Raw genomic sequence first — 18,004 nt, 5'->3', positions numbered from 1 at the left:
ACTCAATTCCTTTTGCATTTGCACGATTCGTCCGTCTTTGTTTTGTGTGGTGTTTATTCTATGAATTTTATTTTCTAATGTGAATACCTGCAAGAAAGGTCAGAGTAGTATTTACTGACATATGCGCAATCGGATGATAAAATATACTTCGAACTTTTGAGTATGCTGAAGTCGGGAATGGAGCTGAGGAGAGAGGACAGAAGCCGCCAGCGGGGCCGAATGGCCGGCGCCGATTTGTTTGGCGCCGGAAGGCGGGGGGACGATTTTGAGGGCGACACGCGTGGGAAATCGCTCTATCTGGCAGCGGGAGCGGGGTCGAGTGGATCCACTTCCGGGTGAGGCCGGGGCGCTGGTTCCGGATCGGAGGCGGCAGCGGCGGCGGAATGGATCGGCGGGGCTGAGGTAAACGGAGCGGCAGCGACCCGGGGCCGGTGGGAGGCGGGTCGGGACCGGGGTCCGGGGGAGGGTCCTGTCACCCGTCAGCCAGACTGCGGATCGCCAGCTTCCCCCCCGACCCCGCCGGCCGTAGTTTCACTTTTCCTCCCCCGGTGGTCACGGTCCTCGGCCGGTGGTCAGTCTCCCCCGTCCCTCCCCCACTCTCCCCGTCCCTCCCCCACTCTCCCCTCCCCCACTCTCCCCCGTCCCTCCCCCACTCTCCCCTCCCCCACTCTCCCCCGTCCCTCCCCCACTCTCCCCTCCCCCACTCTCCCCGTCCCTCCCCCACTCTCCCCTCCCCCACTCTCCCCCGTCCCTCCCCCACTCTCCCCTCCCCCACTCTCCCCTCCCCGTCCCTCCCCCACTCTCCCCGTCCCTCCCCCACTCTCCCCTCCCCCACTCTCCCCCGTCCCTCCCCCACTCTCCCCTCCCCCACTCTCCCCCGTCCCTCCCCCACTCTCCCCTCCCCCACTCTCCCCGTCCCTCCCCCACTCTCCCCTCCCCCACTCTCCCCCGTCCCTCCCCCACTCTCCCCTCCCCCACTCTCCCCTCCCCGTCCCTCCCCCACTCTCCCCGTCCCTCCCCCACTCTCCCCGTCCCTCCCCCACTCTCCCCTCCCCCACTCTCCCCCGTCCCTCCCCCACTCTCCCCTCCCCCACTCTCCCCCGTCCCTCCCCCACTCTCCCCTCCCCCACTCTCCCCGTCCCTCCCCCACTCTCCCCTCCCCCACTCTCCCCCGTCCCTCCCCCACTCTCCCCTCCCCCACTCTCCCCCGTCCCTCCCCCACTCTCCCCACCCCCACTCTCCCCCGTCCCTCCCCCACTCTCCCCTCCCCCACTCTCCCCTCCCCGTCCCTCCCCCACTCTCCCCGTCCCTCCCCCACTCTCCCCGTCCCTCCCCCACTCTCCCCTCCCCCACTCTCCCCCGTCCCTCCCCCACTCTCCCCTCCCCCACTCTCCCCTCCCCCACTCTCCCCGTCCCTCCCCCACTCTCCCCCGTCCCTCCCCCACTCTCCCCTCCCACACTCTCCCCTCCCCCACTCTCCCCGTCCCTCCCCCACTCTTCCCGTCCCTCCCCCACTCTCCCCTCCCCCACTCTCCCCCGTCCCTCCCCCACTCTCCCCTCCCCCACTCTCCCCTCCCCCACTCTCCCCTCCCCCACTCTCCCCGTCCCTCCCCCACTCTCCCCGTCCCTCCCCCACTCTCCCCTCCCCCACTCTCCCCCGTCCCTCCCCCACTCTCCCCTCCCCCACTCTCCCCTCCCCCACTCTCCCCTCCCCCACTCTCCCCGTCCCTCCCCCACTCTCCCCGTCCCTCCCCACTCTACCCTCCCCCACTCTACCCTCCCCCACTCTACCCTCCCCCACTCTACCCTCCCCCACTCCCCCCTCCCCCACTCTCCCCTCCCCCACTCTCCCCGTCCCTCCCCCACTCTCCCCTCCCCCACTCTCCCCCGTCCCTCCCCCACTCTCCCCTTCCCCACTCTCCCCTCCCCCACTCTCCCCCGTCCCTCCCCCACTCTCCCCTCCCCCACTCTCCCCTCCCCCACTCTCCCCGTCCCTCCCCCACTCTCCCCCGTCACTCCCCCACTCTCCCCTCCCCCACTCTCCCCTCCCCCACTCTCCCCCGTCCCTCCCCCACTCTCCCCTCCCCCACTCTCCCCTCCCCCACTCTCCCCGTCCCTCCCCCACTCTCCCCGCCCCCACTCTCCCCCGTCCCTCCCCCACTCTCCCCTCCCCCACTCTCCCCTCCCCCACTCTCCCCGTCCCTCCCCCACTCTCCCCGTCCCTCCCCACTCTACCCTCCCCCACTCTACCCTCCCCCACTCTACCCTCCCCCACTCTACCCTCCCCCACTCCCCCCTCCCCCACTCTCCCCTCCCCCACTCTCCCAGTCCCTCCCCCACTCTCCCCTCCCCCACTCTCCCCCGTCCCTCCCCCACTCTCCCCTCCCCCACTCTCCCCTCCCCCACTCTCCCCGTCCCTCCCCCACTCTCCCCTCCCCCACTCTCCCCCGTCCCTCCCCCACTCTCCCCTCCCCCACTCTCCCCTCCCCCACTCTCCCCGTCCCTCCCCCACTCTACCCTCCCCCACTCTACCCTCCCCCACTCCCCCCTCCCCCACTCTCCCCTCCCCCACTCTCCCCGTCCCTCCCCCACTCTCCCCTCCCCCACTCTCCCCGTCCCTCCCCCACTCTCCCCTCCCCACTCTCCCTCCCCCACTCTCCCCGTCCCTCCCCCACTCTCCCCTCCCCACTCTCCCCTCCCCCACTCTCCCCTGACCCTCCCCAGTCTCCCCTCCCCCACTCTCCCCGTCCCTCCCCCACTCTCCCCTCCCCCACTCTCCCCTCCCCCACTCTCCCCGTCCCTCCCCCACTCTCCCCTCCCCACTCTCCCCTCCCCTACTCTCCCCTGACCCTCCCCACTCTCCCCTCCCCCACTCTCCCCGTCCCTCCCCCACTCTCCCCTCCCCCACTCTCCCCGTCCCTCCCCCACTCTCCCCTCCCCCACTCTCCCCTCCCCACTCTCCCCTCCCCACTCTCCCTCCCCCACTCTCCCCGTCCCTCCCCCACTCTCCCTCCCCCACTCTCCCCGTCCCTCCCCCACTCTCCCCTCCCCCACTCTCCCTCCCCCACTCTCCCCTCCCCCACTCTCCCCTCCCCCACTCTCCCCGTCCCTCCCCCACTCTCCCCTCCCCCACTCTCCCCTGACCCTCCCCACTCTCCCCTGACTCTCCCCGTCCCTCCCCCACTCTCCCTTCCCCCACTCTCCCTTCCCCCACTCTCCCCTCCCCCACTCTCCCCTGACCCCACTCTCCCCTCCCCACTCTCCCCTGACCCTCCCCACTCTCCCCTCCCCCACTCTCCCCTCCCCCACTCTCCCCAACTCTCACCTCCCCCACTCTCCCCGTCCCTCCCCCACTCTCCCCTGACCCTCCCCCACTCTCCCCTGACCCTCCCCACTCTCCCCTCCCCCACTCTCCCCTGACCCTCCCCACTTTCCCTCCCCCACTCTCCCCTCCCCCTCTCTCCCCTGACCCTCCCCACTCTCCCCTGACCCTCCCCACTCTCCCTTCCCCCACTCTCCCTCCCCCACTCTCCCCCCGTCCCTCCCCCACTCTCCCCTCCCCCACTCTCCCCCACTCTCCCCCCCCACTCTCCCCCGTCCCTCCCCCACTCTCCCCTGACCCTCCCCACTCTCCCTCTACCCCACTCTCCCCGTCCCTCCCCCACTCTCCCCTCCTCCACTCTCCCCGTCCCTCCCCACTCTCCCCTGACCCTCCCCACTTTCCCCTCCCCCTCTCTCCCCTCCCTCTCTCTCCCCTCCCCACTCTCCCTCTCCCCCACTCTCCCTCTCCCCCAGTCTCCCCGTCCCTCCCCCACTCTCCCCTCGCCACTCTCCCCTCCCCACTCTCCCCTCCCCACTCTCCCCCTCCCCCACTCTCCCCCTCCCCCACTCTCCCCCTCCCCCACTCTCCCCAGTCCCTCCCCCACTCTCCTCTCCCCACTCTCCCCTGACCCTCCCCCACTCTCCCCTCCCCCACTCTCCCCTCCCCCACTCTCCCCTCCCCCACTCTTCCCCTCCCACTATCCCCTCCCCCACTCTCCCCGTCCCTTCCCACTCTCCCCTCCCCCATTCTCCCCCTCCCCACTCTCCCCACTCTCTGACTCCCCCACTCTCTGCCTCCCCCACTCTCCCCTCCCCACTCTCTCCTCCCCCTCTCTCCTCAACTAATCTCCCCACTCTCCCCCTCCTCCACTCTCCTCTCCCCACTCCCCCCCCACTCTCCCCTGTCCCTCTGTCCTCCCCACCCTCTTCCCCAGGACAGTGGTCACTCTCCCCAGACCAGCGGTCACCTTTCCCTCTCCCCATGTCGCTGGCCACCCTCCCCTGTCCCTCTGTTCTCCCCACCCTCTCCCCTGGCCCTCACTCTCCAAACCCTACGCGGGCCAGTAGGGACTTCCCTCCGTCCCTCTCCAGTGGCCGCAATCCCCACTCCCTCACCCTCCAGGCCAGTGGTCACTTTCCTCAGTCCCTCTCCATCAAACCCGCACCCTTCGTCTCTCTTCTTCTCCCCCAGGCCTGTGCTCACCCTCCCCTGGCCCTCTAGCTCTCCCCGTTGCCAGGGCTGGTGGTCCTCCCCCTGCCCTGCCTCCCCTCCCGCACCCCCGATACTGCTCGGAAGCAGGGGACAGTGCCCTGTCAAATCAGCCATGATGGAATGCTGGAGCAGAGTCGATGGGCTGAATGGCCTAATTCTGCTATGTTTTCATGGTCTTGTAGCGGAGGTTGACTGTTGATCAGTCAGGGCGTGAAAGGTGACGGGGAGAAGGCAGGAGAATGGCGGGTTGAGAGGAATAGTAAATCAGCGGTGATGGAATGAGAGAGCAGATACGATGGGCTGAGTGGCGTCATTCTGCTCCTGTGTCTCATTTTCCGTTGATCCTGTAACTGATGACAGGATGACCTCTCGGGAGCTGAAACTATGTTGACAGTTAGCTGCTGGTTTAGATATTACTGAGTCACATGAGGTTACTCAAGCAGTGCTTTCTAATCCCAATCCTATCCTGTCCCGTTATTACGTACGACCTTTACCCGAGTTCGGAGGCAGTTTGGGCACCGCAGCAGCAAGGGGGTGAGGGGTGGCTGCTGAGTGTGAGACCCTTCTCTGGTGACCCAAACCTCGCCCCGTTCATCGTGCGGCGGGGTCTGTGACAGGCCGGCCCACACGAGGCTGCGGTGGTCAGTGCGGAGCGCTGAGGGGACACGCGCGGCCGATCCCGCCCGCCCACCCTCCGCAGATGACCCCACACTAGTCAGAGTGAGTTTCATATCTGTCAGACTTCTTGTTTCGCTTCGACTGCTACAGATGCATAGTTGAAGTCATCAGACATTGGAGCAGAATCAGGCCATTCAGCCCATCGGGTCTGCTCTGCCATTCCATCATGACTGATTTACTATCCCTCTCAACCCCATTCTTCTGCCTGCTCCCCGTAACCTCTGACACCCTGACTAATCAAGAAACTGTCAACCTCCGCTTTAAGTACACCCAATGACTCGGCCTCCACACCGTCTGTGGCAGCGAATTCCACAGATTCTCCACTCTGGTGAAATAAATTCTTATTCATTTTCTGTTCTAAAGGGAAGTCCCTCTATTCTGAGGCTGTGTCCTCTTGTCCTAGACTCCCTCACTATAGGAAACATCCTCTCCACATCCACTCTATCTGTGTCCTCTGGTCCTAGACTCCCCCACTACAGGAAACATCCTCTCCACACCCACTCTATCTGTGTCCTCTGGTCCTAGACTCCCTCACTATAGGAAACATCCTCTCCACATCCACTCTATCTGTGTCCTCTGGTCCTAGACTCCCCCACTATCGGAAACATCCTCTCCACATCCACTCTATCTGTGTCCTCTGGTCCTAGACTCCCCCACGATAAGAAACATCCTCTCCACATCCACTCTATCTGTGTCCTCTGGTCCTAGACTCCCCCACGATAAGAAACATCCTCTCCATATCCACTCTATCTGTGTCCTCTGGTCCTTGACTCCCCCACTATAGGAAACATCCTCTCCACATCACTCTATCTGTGTCCTCTGGTCCTAGACTCCCTCACTATAGGAAACATCCTCTCCACATCCACTCTATCTGTGTCCTCTGGTCCTAGACTCCCCGGCTATAGGAAACATCCTCTCCACATCCACTCTATCTGTGTCCTCTGGTCCTAGACTCCCCCACTATCGGAAACATCCTCTCCACATCCACTCTATCTGTGTCCTCTGGTCCTAGACTCCCCCACGATAAGAAACATCCTCTCCACATCCACTCTATCTGTGTCCTCTGGTCCTAGACTCCCCCACGATAAGAAACATCCTCTTCACATCCACTCTATCTGTGCCCTCTGATCCTAGACTCCCCCACTATAGGAAACATCCTCTCCACATCCACTCTATCTGTGTCTTCTGGTGCTAGACTCCCCCACTATAAGAAACATCCTCTCCACATCCACTCTATCTGTGCCCTCTGGTCCTAGACTCCACCACTATAGGAAACATCCTCTCCACATTCACTCTATCTGTTTGCTCTGGTCCTAGACTCCCTCACTATAGGAAACATCCTCTCCACATCCACTCTATCTGTGCCCTCTGGTCCTAGACTCCTCCACTATAGGAAACACCCTCTCCACATCCACTCTATCTGTGTCCTCTGGTGCTAGACTCCCCCACTATAGGAAACATCCTCTCCACATCCACTCTATCTGTGTCCTCTGATCCTAGACTTCGCCACTATAGGAAACATCCTCTCCACATCCACTCTATCTGTGTCCTCTGGTCCTAGACTCCCCCACTATAGGAAACATCCTCTCCACATCCACTCTATCTGTGTCCTCTGGTCCTAGACTCCCCCACGATAAGAAACATCCTCTCCACATCCACTCTATCTGTGTCCTCTGGTGCTAGACTCCCCCACTATAGGAAACATCCTCTCCACATCCACTCTATCTGGTCCTTTCAATATTCCATAGGTTTCAATGAGATACCTCCCCCCCCCGCCATTTTTCTTCTGAACTCCATCAAACACTCCTCATACGTTAACCCTTTAATTCCCAGATCATTTTCATGAACCTGCTCTGGACCCTCTCTAAAACCAGCATATCTTTTCTCAGATAAGGGGACCGAATCAGCTCACATTACTCCTAAGTGAGCCCTCACCAGTGCTGTCTGAAGCCTCAGTGTTACATCCTTACTTTTGTATTCTAGCCCTCTGGAAATGAATACCAACACTGCTTGCCCTCCTCACTGCCGACTCCTGAACGTTATCCTGAACCCTGCCACTGCTTTGAAGTGGAGAGTCAGGGAGGAACATCGTGCAGGGCGGGAGCCTTCTTGAAAGCTGCAAGTCTCAGCGGGAGTGAGTTTTATTTGAGGCAGTGAAGTGAAGGGAAGCGTAAGCGGAGCGGCCAGTGTGTGAGTGGGGCGGTGGTAGAGTGGTCCGGCTTTGCCTCGACAAGCTTGGCCGAGCGCAGATCGAAGTAAGTCTAGCAAGCTGTTCTTTCCCACCCCGTCAGTACCCAGGGTTAGTGGTGTGTGTCTTGCGTGAGATGTGGGAACTTTGGGAGACCCGCATCGTCACGAAGTGCAGCGGGTTGAGGCTCCTGAGAGACCGGGTCAAGGGTCAGGGAGCTGGAGCTACAGCCCGGCGACTTTCGGCCGGGATGGGCAGCCGAGGAGGTGAGGCGGGTAGCTGGGTGGCTGTCAGGAGAGGGTAAGGACTTGGACAGCCAGTGCAGAGCGCCCTGCTGGTACAATGCGAACCACCTTGGATACTGTTGGGGCACGAGGGGGGACCAGCCAGGGAGAAGCCACGGCAAGCCGGTCTGGCTCTGTGCCTCAACAGGGACGAGCTGGAGTGATGGGGTGACTCCTTACTCAGGGGAACAGAAAGGAGGTTCTGTGGAAGAGAACGGGATTCCCAGACGGTGCGTTGCCTCCCGGTTGCCAGGGGGCCGTGACATCTTGGCTGGAGTCCGTGGCGTTCCTTGGTGGGAGGGCGAGCAGCCAGAGGCCGTGGTCCACGTCGGTCCCAATGACCTGGGTGATGAGGCCCTGCAGGGTTAAAGGTCAGGACCTCCAGGCTTGCTGCCTGTGCCATGTGCCAGAGAGGCCAGAACTAGGAAGATCACGCTGTTTTAACACGTGGCTACAGAGTCGGTACTGGAGGGAGGGAGGGCGTCAGATTTGGGATCTTTGGGCTCTCTTCCAGGGAAGGTGGGACCTGTAGAGAAGGGACGGTTTACACCTGAACTGGAAGGGTGGGGTGGTGGTGTTGCTGATCTCCAAGTGAGAAGGTTTGCTGGTGCTGCACAGGGGTGAGGTTTAAACTGGAGTTGCAACGGGATGTGAAGCAGAGTGGTTGTGGAGACAGGTGTTGGTAAGCCTACATCATTATCATCACGTCATGGGTATCATCATCATCAGGTCATGGGTATCATTATCATCATCAGGTCGGGTATCATCATCATCAGGTCGGCTATCATCATCATCAGGTCATGGGTATCATCATCATCATCATCATCAGGTCATGGGTATCATTATCATCATCACGTCGGGTATCATCATCATCAGGTCATGGGTATCATCATCAGGTCATTATCATTATCATCACGTCATGGGTATCATCATCATCAGGTCACGGGTATCATCATCGTCATGGGTACCATTATCATCATCAGGTCGGGTATTATCATCATCATCACGTCATGGGTATCATCATCAGGTCATGGGTATCATTATCACATCATGGGTATCATCATCAGATCATTATCATTATCATCATCACGTCATGGGTATCATTATCATCATCAGGTTGGGCATCATCAGGTCGGGTATCATCATCATCAGGTCATGGGTATCATTATCATCAACAGGTCGGCTATCATCATCATGTCAGGTCGGGTATCATTATCATCATCACGTCATGGGTATCATCATCATCACGTCATGGGTATCATCATCATCAGGTCATGGGTATAATTATCAGGTCGGGTATCATCATCATCAGGCCATGGGTATCATTATCATCATCATCAGGCGCCATGCCTAGTTTGAGCTTTGACTGCCATGGCCCACACACTCCTGCTTCAGGTCAAGTGGATCAATTCATTGGTATTCATTTCCAGTTCTCTGGCTGCTGTCTCCATCATCATTTGTCTTTGCCTTCCTCTTGCCTTCTTCCCTTCAATCTTTCCCATAATTACCGTGCATTCTAACTCCTCTTTCCCAATCACACGTCCAATGAAGTCACGTTGCCTTTTCATGATCTCACACATTATTTCTCTTTTCGTGCTTGCTCTGTTCATGACATCATTAGATATTCGTGTCGTCCATGATATTCTTTGCATCCTCCTCAAAAACCACATCTCTGCTGCTTCAATTCATTTCCTCATGTTATCAGATATTGTCCAACATTCTGAGCCATATAACATAACTGGATAAACGTAACATTTCAGTACTCTGAGGCGGGTTGTCATGCCTAGTTTAGTGTTTGTCAGTATTCTCCTAAAGGTGTCTTTTGCCATCCCTATTCTTCTTTTGATGTCCAAGTCGCACCTGCCATCTGATGTCACCCAGCTTCCTAAGTAGCAAAACTTCTGTACTTGTTTTATGTCTTCCCCGTTATTCTCAGCCTGCAGATAGGATTCTCCTTCTTTTTGGATATCACCATAGATTCTGTCTTTTTGCGATTGATAGATAGACCCATGTTTGCAGTTTCTTCAATGATTAGATCAATTAAGCCTACATACAAGGTCAGAACTCGAAAGGCTGAACGTGGTGGGAGCGGTGTTCTGAGCTGCGTGTGCTTCAATGCGAGGAGTATCATAGAAAAGGCGGATGAGCTCAGGGCATGGATCAGCACCTGGAGTTATGACAAATTGTCGCTAGTGAGACCTGGTTGCAGGACTGGCAGCTCAATGTTCCAGGGTTCCGTTGTTTTAAGTGTGACAGAGCGGGAGGGATTAACGGGGCAGGGGTGCTGTAACTCGTCAGGGAAAATGTCACGGCCGTGCTCAATCAGGTCAGACCGGAGAGCTCGTCTAGTGAGGCTTTATGGGTGGAACTGAGAAATAAGAAATGTGTGATCACACCAATGGGGTTATATTACAGATCACCCAACGGCCTTTGGGATGTAGGGGAACAAATTTGTAGAGAGATCGCAGACTGTTGCAAGAAACGCAAGGTTGTGATAGCATGTGACTTTAACTTTCCGCACTTTGACTGGGACTCCCAAACTGGAAAAGGGCTGGATGGGAAAGAGTTTGTCGAATGTGTTCAGGGAAGTTTCCTTACTCCGTAAATGAAAGTCCCAACTAGAGAGGGCGTGGTACTGGATCTGCTGTTAGGGAACGAGGCCGGGCGGGTGACAGCAGTTTGTGTAGAGGAGCACTTTGCATCCAGTGATCACAATACCATTAGTTCCGAAGTAGCTATGGAAATGATCCTAAATGACAGAAAGGCCAATTTTGATGGTGTCGGAAAGGATCTGGGACCGTGTGGATTGGGACTAGTTGTTCTCGGGCAAGGTTAAGTAAGTGGGAGGCCTTGAAAAGTGAAATTTTGAGAGTAGCGTTTGCATGTTCCCGTCAGAATAAAAGTCAAGGATCTTTGGTTTTTGAGAGATATTGAGGCCCTGTTTCAGTAAAAGAAGGCGGTGCAGAGCGGGTATAGGCAGGCAGCTGCAAGTGAGGTGCTTATGGAGTATAGGAAATGCTTAAGAAGTAAAGCAGGAGGGCTAAAAGTAGGCATGAGGTTGTCCTAACAGGCAAGGTGAAGGAGAATCCTAATGGATTCTACAGACGTGTTAGGAGCAAAAGGTTTGCAAGGGACAAAAATTGGTCCTCTGGAAGACCGGAGTGGTAATCTACGTGTGGGGCCAAAAGAAATGAGGGGGTGGATCCTAAATGGATGTTTTGCATCTGTATTTATGCAGGAGGCGGACACAGAGTCTGTCGAAGTGAGGCAAAGCAACAGCGAGGTCATGGACCCTAAACAGATCACAGAGGAGTAAGTGTTTACCGTCTTGAGGCAAATCAGGGCGGATAAATCCCCAGGGCCTGGCCAGGTCTTCCCTCGGACCTTGCAGGAGGCAAGTGCGGACATCGCAGTGACCTTAGCAGAGATACTTAGACCACACCATAGCCACCGCCTCCTGGAGGTGCTGGAGGATTGGAGGATAGCCAATGTTGTTCTGTAGTTTAAAAGTAAACCAGGAAACTATAGGCCGGTGAGCCTGACAAGCGGGAACGTTATTGGAAGGTATTCCAAGGGACTGGATGGATGAGTATTTGGATAGACAGGGACTGATTAGGGATAGTCAGCATGGCCTTGTGCATGGTAAGTCATGTCTAACCCCGACTTCTGAAGTTTTCTGAGGAAGTTGACGGAGGCAAGGAAGTGGATGTTATCTGCGTGGACTTCAGCAAGGCCTTTGATGAGGTCCCGCGCGGGAGGTTGGTCGGGAAGATTCAGTCGCTTGGCATTCAAGATGAGGTAGTAAATTGGATTTTCGGCTTTGCAAGGGAAACCGCAGAGCGGTAGATATGGTCGCCTCTCCGACTGGAGGCCTGTGGCTAGTGGTGTGCCACAGGAATCTGGATGGTATTGTGGCAAATTTGCAGACAACACCAAGACTGGAGGTGTAGTGGACAGAGAGGAAGCTTGCAGCAGGATCTGGACCAGCTGGAAAAGTGGCAGATGGAATTTAACATGGGCAAGTGTGAGGTGTGGCACTTTGGGAGGACCAGCTGGGGTAGGTCTTACCCAGTGGACGGTTGGGCACTGACAACACGCTGGAGGAACTCAGCAGGTTGGGCAGCATCCGCGTGGAAACGATCAGTCAACGTTTCGGGCCGGAACCCTTCGTCCAGTTCCGGCCCGAAACGTTGACTGATGGTTTCCACGGATGCCGCCTGACCTGCTGAGTTCCTCCAGCGTGTTGTGAGTGTTGCTTTGACCCCAGCATCTGCAGAGTATTTTTTTGTTTATGGTAGGGCACTGAGGAGTGTGGTAAAGCAAACGTATCTGGGAATACAGGTCCATAATTCATGGAAAGTGGCATCACAGGTAGATAGGGTCGTAAAGAAAGCTTTTAGCACGTTGGCCCTCACAGATCAAAGTACTGAGTGCAGGAGTTGGGATGTTACGTTGAAGTTGTATAAGATGTTGGTGAGGCCTAATTTGGAGTATTGCGTGTAGTTCTGGCTACCTACCCTATAGGAAAGATGTAAATGACATTGAAAGGGTGCAGAGAAAAGTTACTGGGACTCAAGGAGCTGAGTTATAGGGAAAGGTCTCTGAGTGAAGAAGTTTCCCCTCATGTTGCCCGTAAACTTTTCTCCTTTCACCCTTAACCTATGACCTTTGGTTGCAGAGCCACCCAACCTCAGTGCTGGCATTCACTCTATCTATACCCGTCATAATTTTGTAGTCCTCTGTTAAACCTCTCCTCAGTCTTCTCCGTTCCAAGAGTTAGCCCACAGTGTGGTAAAAGGAAGGAAGCTGGGCTTGCCGTGCTTGTGAATAACAGATGGTGTAATTTCTGTAAAAGAACGCGTCGGCAGGCTGGAACATCGAACTGTTCACTGTGAGTCTGCGTCCGTTCGATCTACAGCGAGAGTTCAGCCGTGCCGTGTTGCTCAGCGTCTACGTTCCGCCTTCCCGATGCTGCGTGCGATGTCGTACCACCGCGAGACTCCAGACCCCCACCCCAATGCGTTCATTGCCGTATCGGGAGACTTCAACCACGTCTCTCCCTCTCTCTCGACAACCCCACCCCACCTTCGATCAGTTTGTCAAGTGTCATACAAGAGAAGTTAAAAGACTGAACCTCTTGTGTGCAGTTTTGGTCCCCTAATCTGAGGAAAGATATCCTTGCCATAGAGGGAGTACAAAGAAGGTTCACCAGATTGATTCCTGGGATGGCAGGACTTTCAAATGAAGAAAGACTGGATAAACTGGGCTTGTACTCGTTGGAATTTAGAAGATTGAGGGGGGATCTGATTGAAACGTATAAAATCCTAAAGGGATTGGACAGGCTAGATGCAGGAAGATTGTTCCCGATGTTGGGGAAGTCCAGAACGAGGGGTCACAGTTTGAGGATAAAGGGGAAGCCTTTTAGGACCGAGATGAGGAAAAACTTTTTCACACAGAGAGTGGTGAATCTGTGGAATTCTCTGCCACAGGAAACAGTTGAGGCCAGTTCATTGGCTATATTTAAGAGGGAGTTACATATGGCCCTTGTGGCTACGGGGGTCAGGGGGTATGGAGGGGAGGCTGGGGCAGGGTTCTGAGTTGGATGATCAGCCATGATCATAATAAATGGCAGTGCAGGCTCGAAGGGCCGAATGGCCTACTCCTGCACCTATTTTCTATGTTTCTATATTTAAGAGGGAGTTAGATATGGCCCTTGTGGCTAAAGGGATCAGGGGGTATGGAGGGAAGGCTGATACAGGGTTCTGAGTTGGATGATCAGCCATGATCATACTGAATGGTGGTGCAGGCTCGAAGGGCCGAATGGCCTACTCCTGCACCTATTTTCTATGTTTCTACGTTTCTAACCCATTCATGGCCGCATTTCGAAGCTCTGCAGCTAGGCTGATTGAAACCAGTGATGTTCTGCACACCTCCCCTGTGCTACTCAGCCCGAGCTTGGTCTCCAGCTCTCTCCTGTATTCCTCTTCAGCCCCCTCGATCTTCACCTTCAGCTCCCTCTGCACGCATTTCAATTCCTGATCTAAGGGCTCTCTTGTTGTGGTTGAGAAGAGCCTTGAGTTCGCTGGTGACCCATGGTTTGTTGTCAGGGAAGCAGCGGACAGTCCTTGATGGTACGACAGTCTCCACACAGAAGCAGCCAGTGATGCAGTCCGTAAATGTATTAATATCCTCCTCATACGGTTCACAAAGCATGTTCCAGTCAGTAACCTCAAAGCTGCCCCTCAAGGCCTGGGTTGACCATTTTTTTACTGTCTTGGTGACATTTAGCGGTTGCTGTACTTTGGGCTTATACGAAGGCAAAGGGTGAACCAGGCTGTGATCTGGTCTTCCAAGTGGGGGTGGGGAGGGGTGGGAACGGGAAGAGTTGTATACATAGAAACATAGAAACATGGAAAATAGGTGCAGGAGTAGGCCATTCGGCCCTTTTATATGAAGAAAGACTGGATGAACTGGGCTTGTACTCGTTGGAATTTAGAAGATTGAGGGGGGATCTGATTGAAACATATAAGATCCTAAGGGGATTAGACAGGCTAGATGCAGGAAGATTGTTCCCGATGTTGGGGAAGTTCAGAACGAGGGGCCACAGTTTGAGGATAAAGGGGAAGCCTTTTAGGACCGAGATGAGGAAAAACTTCTTCACACAGAGAGTGGTGAATCTGTGGAATTCTCTGCCACAGGAAACAGTTGAGGCCAGTTCATTGGCTATATTTAAGAGGGAGTTAGATATGGCCCTTGTGGCTGAAGGGATCAGGGGTATGGAGGGAAGGCTGGAGCGGGGTTCTGAGTTGGATGATCAGCCATGATCATAATAAATGGCGGTGCAGGCTCGAAGGGCCAAATGGCCTACTCCTGCACCTATTTTCTATGTTTCTATGTATACAACTCTTCCCGTTCCCACCCCTCCCCACCCCCACTTGGAAGACCAGATCACAGCCTGGTTCACCCTTTGCCTTCGTATAAGCCCAAAGTACAGCAACCGCTAAATGTCACCAAGACAGTAAAAAAATGGTCAACCCAGGCCTTGAGGGGCAGCTTTGAGGTTACTGACTGGAACGTGCTTTGTGAACCGTATGAGGAGGATATTAATACATTTACGGACTGCATCACTGGCTGCTTCTGTGTGGAGACTGTCGTACCATCAAGGACTGTCCGCTGCTTCCCTGACAACAAACCACGGGTCACCAGCGAACTCCAGGCTCTTCTCAACCACAACAAGAGAGCCCTTAGATCAGGAATTGAAATGCGTGCAGAGGGAGCTGAAGGTGAAGATCGAGGGGGCTGAAGAGGAATACAGGAGAGAGCTGGAGACCAAGCTCGGGCTGAGTAGCACAGGGCAGGTGTGTAGAACATCACTGGTTTCAATCAGCCTAGCTGCAGAGCTTCGAAATGCGGCCATGAATGGGTTAGAAACGTAGAAACATAGAAAATAGGTGCAGGAGTAGGCCATTCGGCCCTTCGAGCCTGCACTGCCATTTATTATGATCATGGCTGATCATCCAACTCAGAACCCTGTATCAGCCTTCCCTCCATACCCCCTGATCCCTTTAGCCACAAGGGCCATATCTAACTCCCTCTTAAATATAGCCAATGAACTGGCCTCAACTGTTTCCTCTGGCAGAGAATTCCACAGATTCACCACTCTCTGTGTGAAGAAGTTTTTCCTCATCTCGGTCCTAAGAGGCTTCCCCTCTATCCTCAAACTGTCACCCCTCATTCTGGACTTCCCCAACATCGGGAACAATCTTCCTGCATTTAGCCTGTCCAATCCCTTTAGGATTTTATACATTTCAATCAGATCCCCCCTCAATCTTCTAAATTCCAACGAGTATAAGCCTAGTCGATCCAGTCTAAGTTTAATGAGTTAAACCAATTCTTCAATAGGTTTGACAACTATCCTCCTGTTCACCCCTCCCCCCCCGAGAACACTAGCCCAGGTGCTGAGACGTCCTCCTCCCTCTCTCAGCGCCAATGCCTCCCCTCCTCCAGTTCCACACGCGGATGAACAACGCAAGCCACCACTGTCTACATCCCCTCCTTGCCCTGCACCTACCGTGCACACCTCCACATACCAACTGCTGTCGTCCCGATCTTCACCTCCCCCAGCTCCCTCCTTCCACCAGCTCCCCAGTTGTCATGGACTCCCCTTCACTCCCGAGCAGGGGAGAGGGGGCTCTGGGGAAACTCAGACCCAAGAAGGGCCAGCCGAAAGTCTTGAATCACTACCGTCCAGTGGCCCTGACCTCACGCAGCATGAAGACCCTGGAGGGGCTGGTGCTGGCTCGCCTCTGACCCCTGGTCAGATCACCCCTTGATCCCCTGCAGTTTGCACATTGGAGTTGAATATGCTGTCGTCTACCTGCTGAACAGAGCCTACTCCCATCTGGATAAGCAAGACAGCACAGTGAGGATCATAATTTTCGATTTCTCAAGTGCCTTCAATACCATACAGCCCTCAATGCTGGGGGAAAAGCTCTGTTCAATGCAGGTAACACTCATCAAAGTTGCTGGTGAACGCAGCAGGCCAGGCAGCATCTCTAGGAAGAGGTACAGTCGATGTTTCGGGCCGAGACCCTTCGTCAGGACTGGAAAAAAGATAAAGAGATCCAGAGCAGGCAGAAGACCAGAGCCGGGTGTTCATGAAGAAGAGGAGGGTTGAAGATGGGAGAAGGGGTCATCGGTGGGGGTGGAACAGTCCCTGCCGAAGAAGTAGGCTCGGAGATGGAGACGGCGGAAGAAGAGTTCCGCATCATGACGGAAAAAAGATGAAGAGATCCAGAGTCCTGACGAAGAGTCTCGGCCTGAAACGTCGACTGTACCTCTTCCTAGAGATGCTGCCTGGCCTGCTGCGTTCACCAGCAACCTTTATGTGTGTTGCTTGAAATTCCAGCATCTGCAGAATTCCTGTTGTTTGCATTCACTGCAGGTTGGCACTTCCACTGTACCTTGGATAATGGACGACCTGACTGGCAGACCATAGTTTGTACAGCTTCAGAGCTGTGTGTCAGACGTGGCTGTAAGCAGCATGGAGGATTGTGTTTCCTTCTTCCGTGTTTACCCTGTATACCTTGGACTTTAGATTCAACACTGAGTCATGCCTTCTGCAGAAATTCCCTGATGAATCGGCAATAGTCGGGTGTATAAAGGGAGGGACGGGAGGACGAACACAGGGTCCCGGTGGGGGACTTTGTCAAATGGTACAAGCTGAATCATCTGCAGCTCAACATCAGTAAGACTGATGGGCAGAGAGGGTGGAGTGGCTATGTTGGTGAGGAATGATATTCAGTCCCTTGCGAGGGGGGGACATAGAATCGGGAGACGTAAGGTCAGTATGGATAGAACTGAGAAATTCTAAGGGTAGAAAGACCCTAATGGGAGTTATCAACAGGCCCCCAAACAGTAGTCTGGATGTAGGGTGTAGGTTGAATCAAGAGTTAAAATTGGCATGTCGCAAAGGTAATGCTACAGTTGTTATGGGGGACTTCAACATGCAGGTAGACTGGAGGAATCAGGTTGGTACTGGACCCCAAGAAAGGGAGTTTGTGGAGTCCCTCCGAGATGGATTCTTAGAACAGCTTGTACTGGAGCCTACCAGAGAGCAGGCAGTTCTAGACGTAGTGTTTTGCAATGAACCGGATTTGATCAGGGACCAAAGGAGGTAGTGACCATAATATGATAAGTTTTAATCTACAGTTTGAGAGGGAGAAGGGAAAATCAGAAGTGTCAGTATTACAGTTGAACAAAGGGAACTATGGTGCTATGAGGCAGGAGCTGGCCAAAGTTCGATGGAACAATACCCTAGCAGGGACGACAGTGGAACAACAATGGCAGGTATTTCTGGGAATAATGCAGAAGGTGCAGGATCAGTTCATTCCAAAGAGGAAGAAAGATCCTAAGGGGAGTAAGGGGAGGCCGTGGCTGACAAGGGAAGTAATGGACAGTATACAAATAAAAGAGAAGAAGTATAACATAGCAAAGACGAGTGGGAAGCCGGAGGATTGGGAAACTTTTAAAGAGCAACAGAAGGTAACTAAAAAGGCAATACGTGGAGAAAAAGTGAGGTACGAAGGTAAACTAGCCGAGAATATAAAGGAGGATAGTAAAAGCTTCTTTAGGTATGTGAAAAGGGCCTTTGAAGACAGAAGCAGGTGAATTTATTATGGGGAACAAGGAAATGGCAGACGAGTTGAACAGGTACTTTGCATCTGTCTTCACTAGGGAAGACACAAACAATCTCCCAGATGTAATAGTGGCCAAAGGACCAAGGGTAATGGATGAACTGAAGGAAATTTATATTAGGCA

General features: G+C 54.9%; 1 protein-coding gene across 1 annotated transcript in view; it reads left to right on the top strand.

Moving 5' to 3' along the window:
• Nucleotides 1–319: 319 nt before the first annotated feature.
• The window catches only part of LOC140191835 (STARD3 N-terminal-like protein), a 100,243-nt gene continuing 82,558 nt past the window's right edge, over nucleotides 320–18,004 (top strand). The window contains exon 1 of the mRNA XM_072249621.1: nucleotides 320–402. The gene's annotated coding sequence lies outside the window, so the exon portion shown is untranslated. The remainder of the gene's footprint in view (nucleotides 403–18,004) is intronic.

Source organism: Mobula birostris, chromosome X (assembly GCF_030028105.1).
Source record: "Mobula birostris isolate sMobBir1 chromosome X, sMobBir1.hap1, whole genome shotgun sequence".
Taxonomy (NCBI): domain Eukaryota; kingdom Metazoa; phylum Chordata; class Chondrichthyes; order Myliobatiformes; family Myliobatidae; genus Mobula; species Mobula birostris.
The sequence above is the reverse complement of the archived record's forward strand: the minus strand, read 5'-3'. Positions and strand labels throughout refer to the sequence as shown.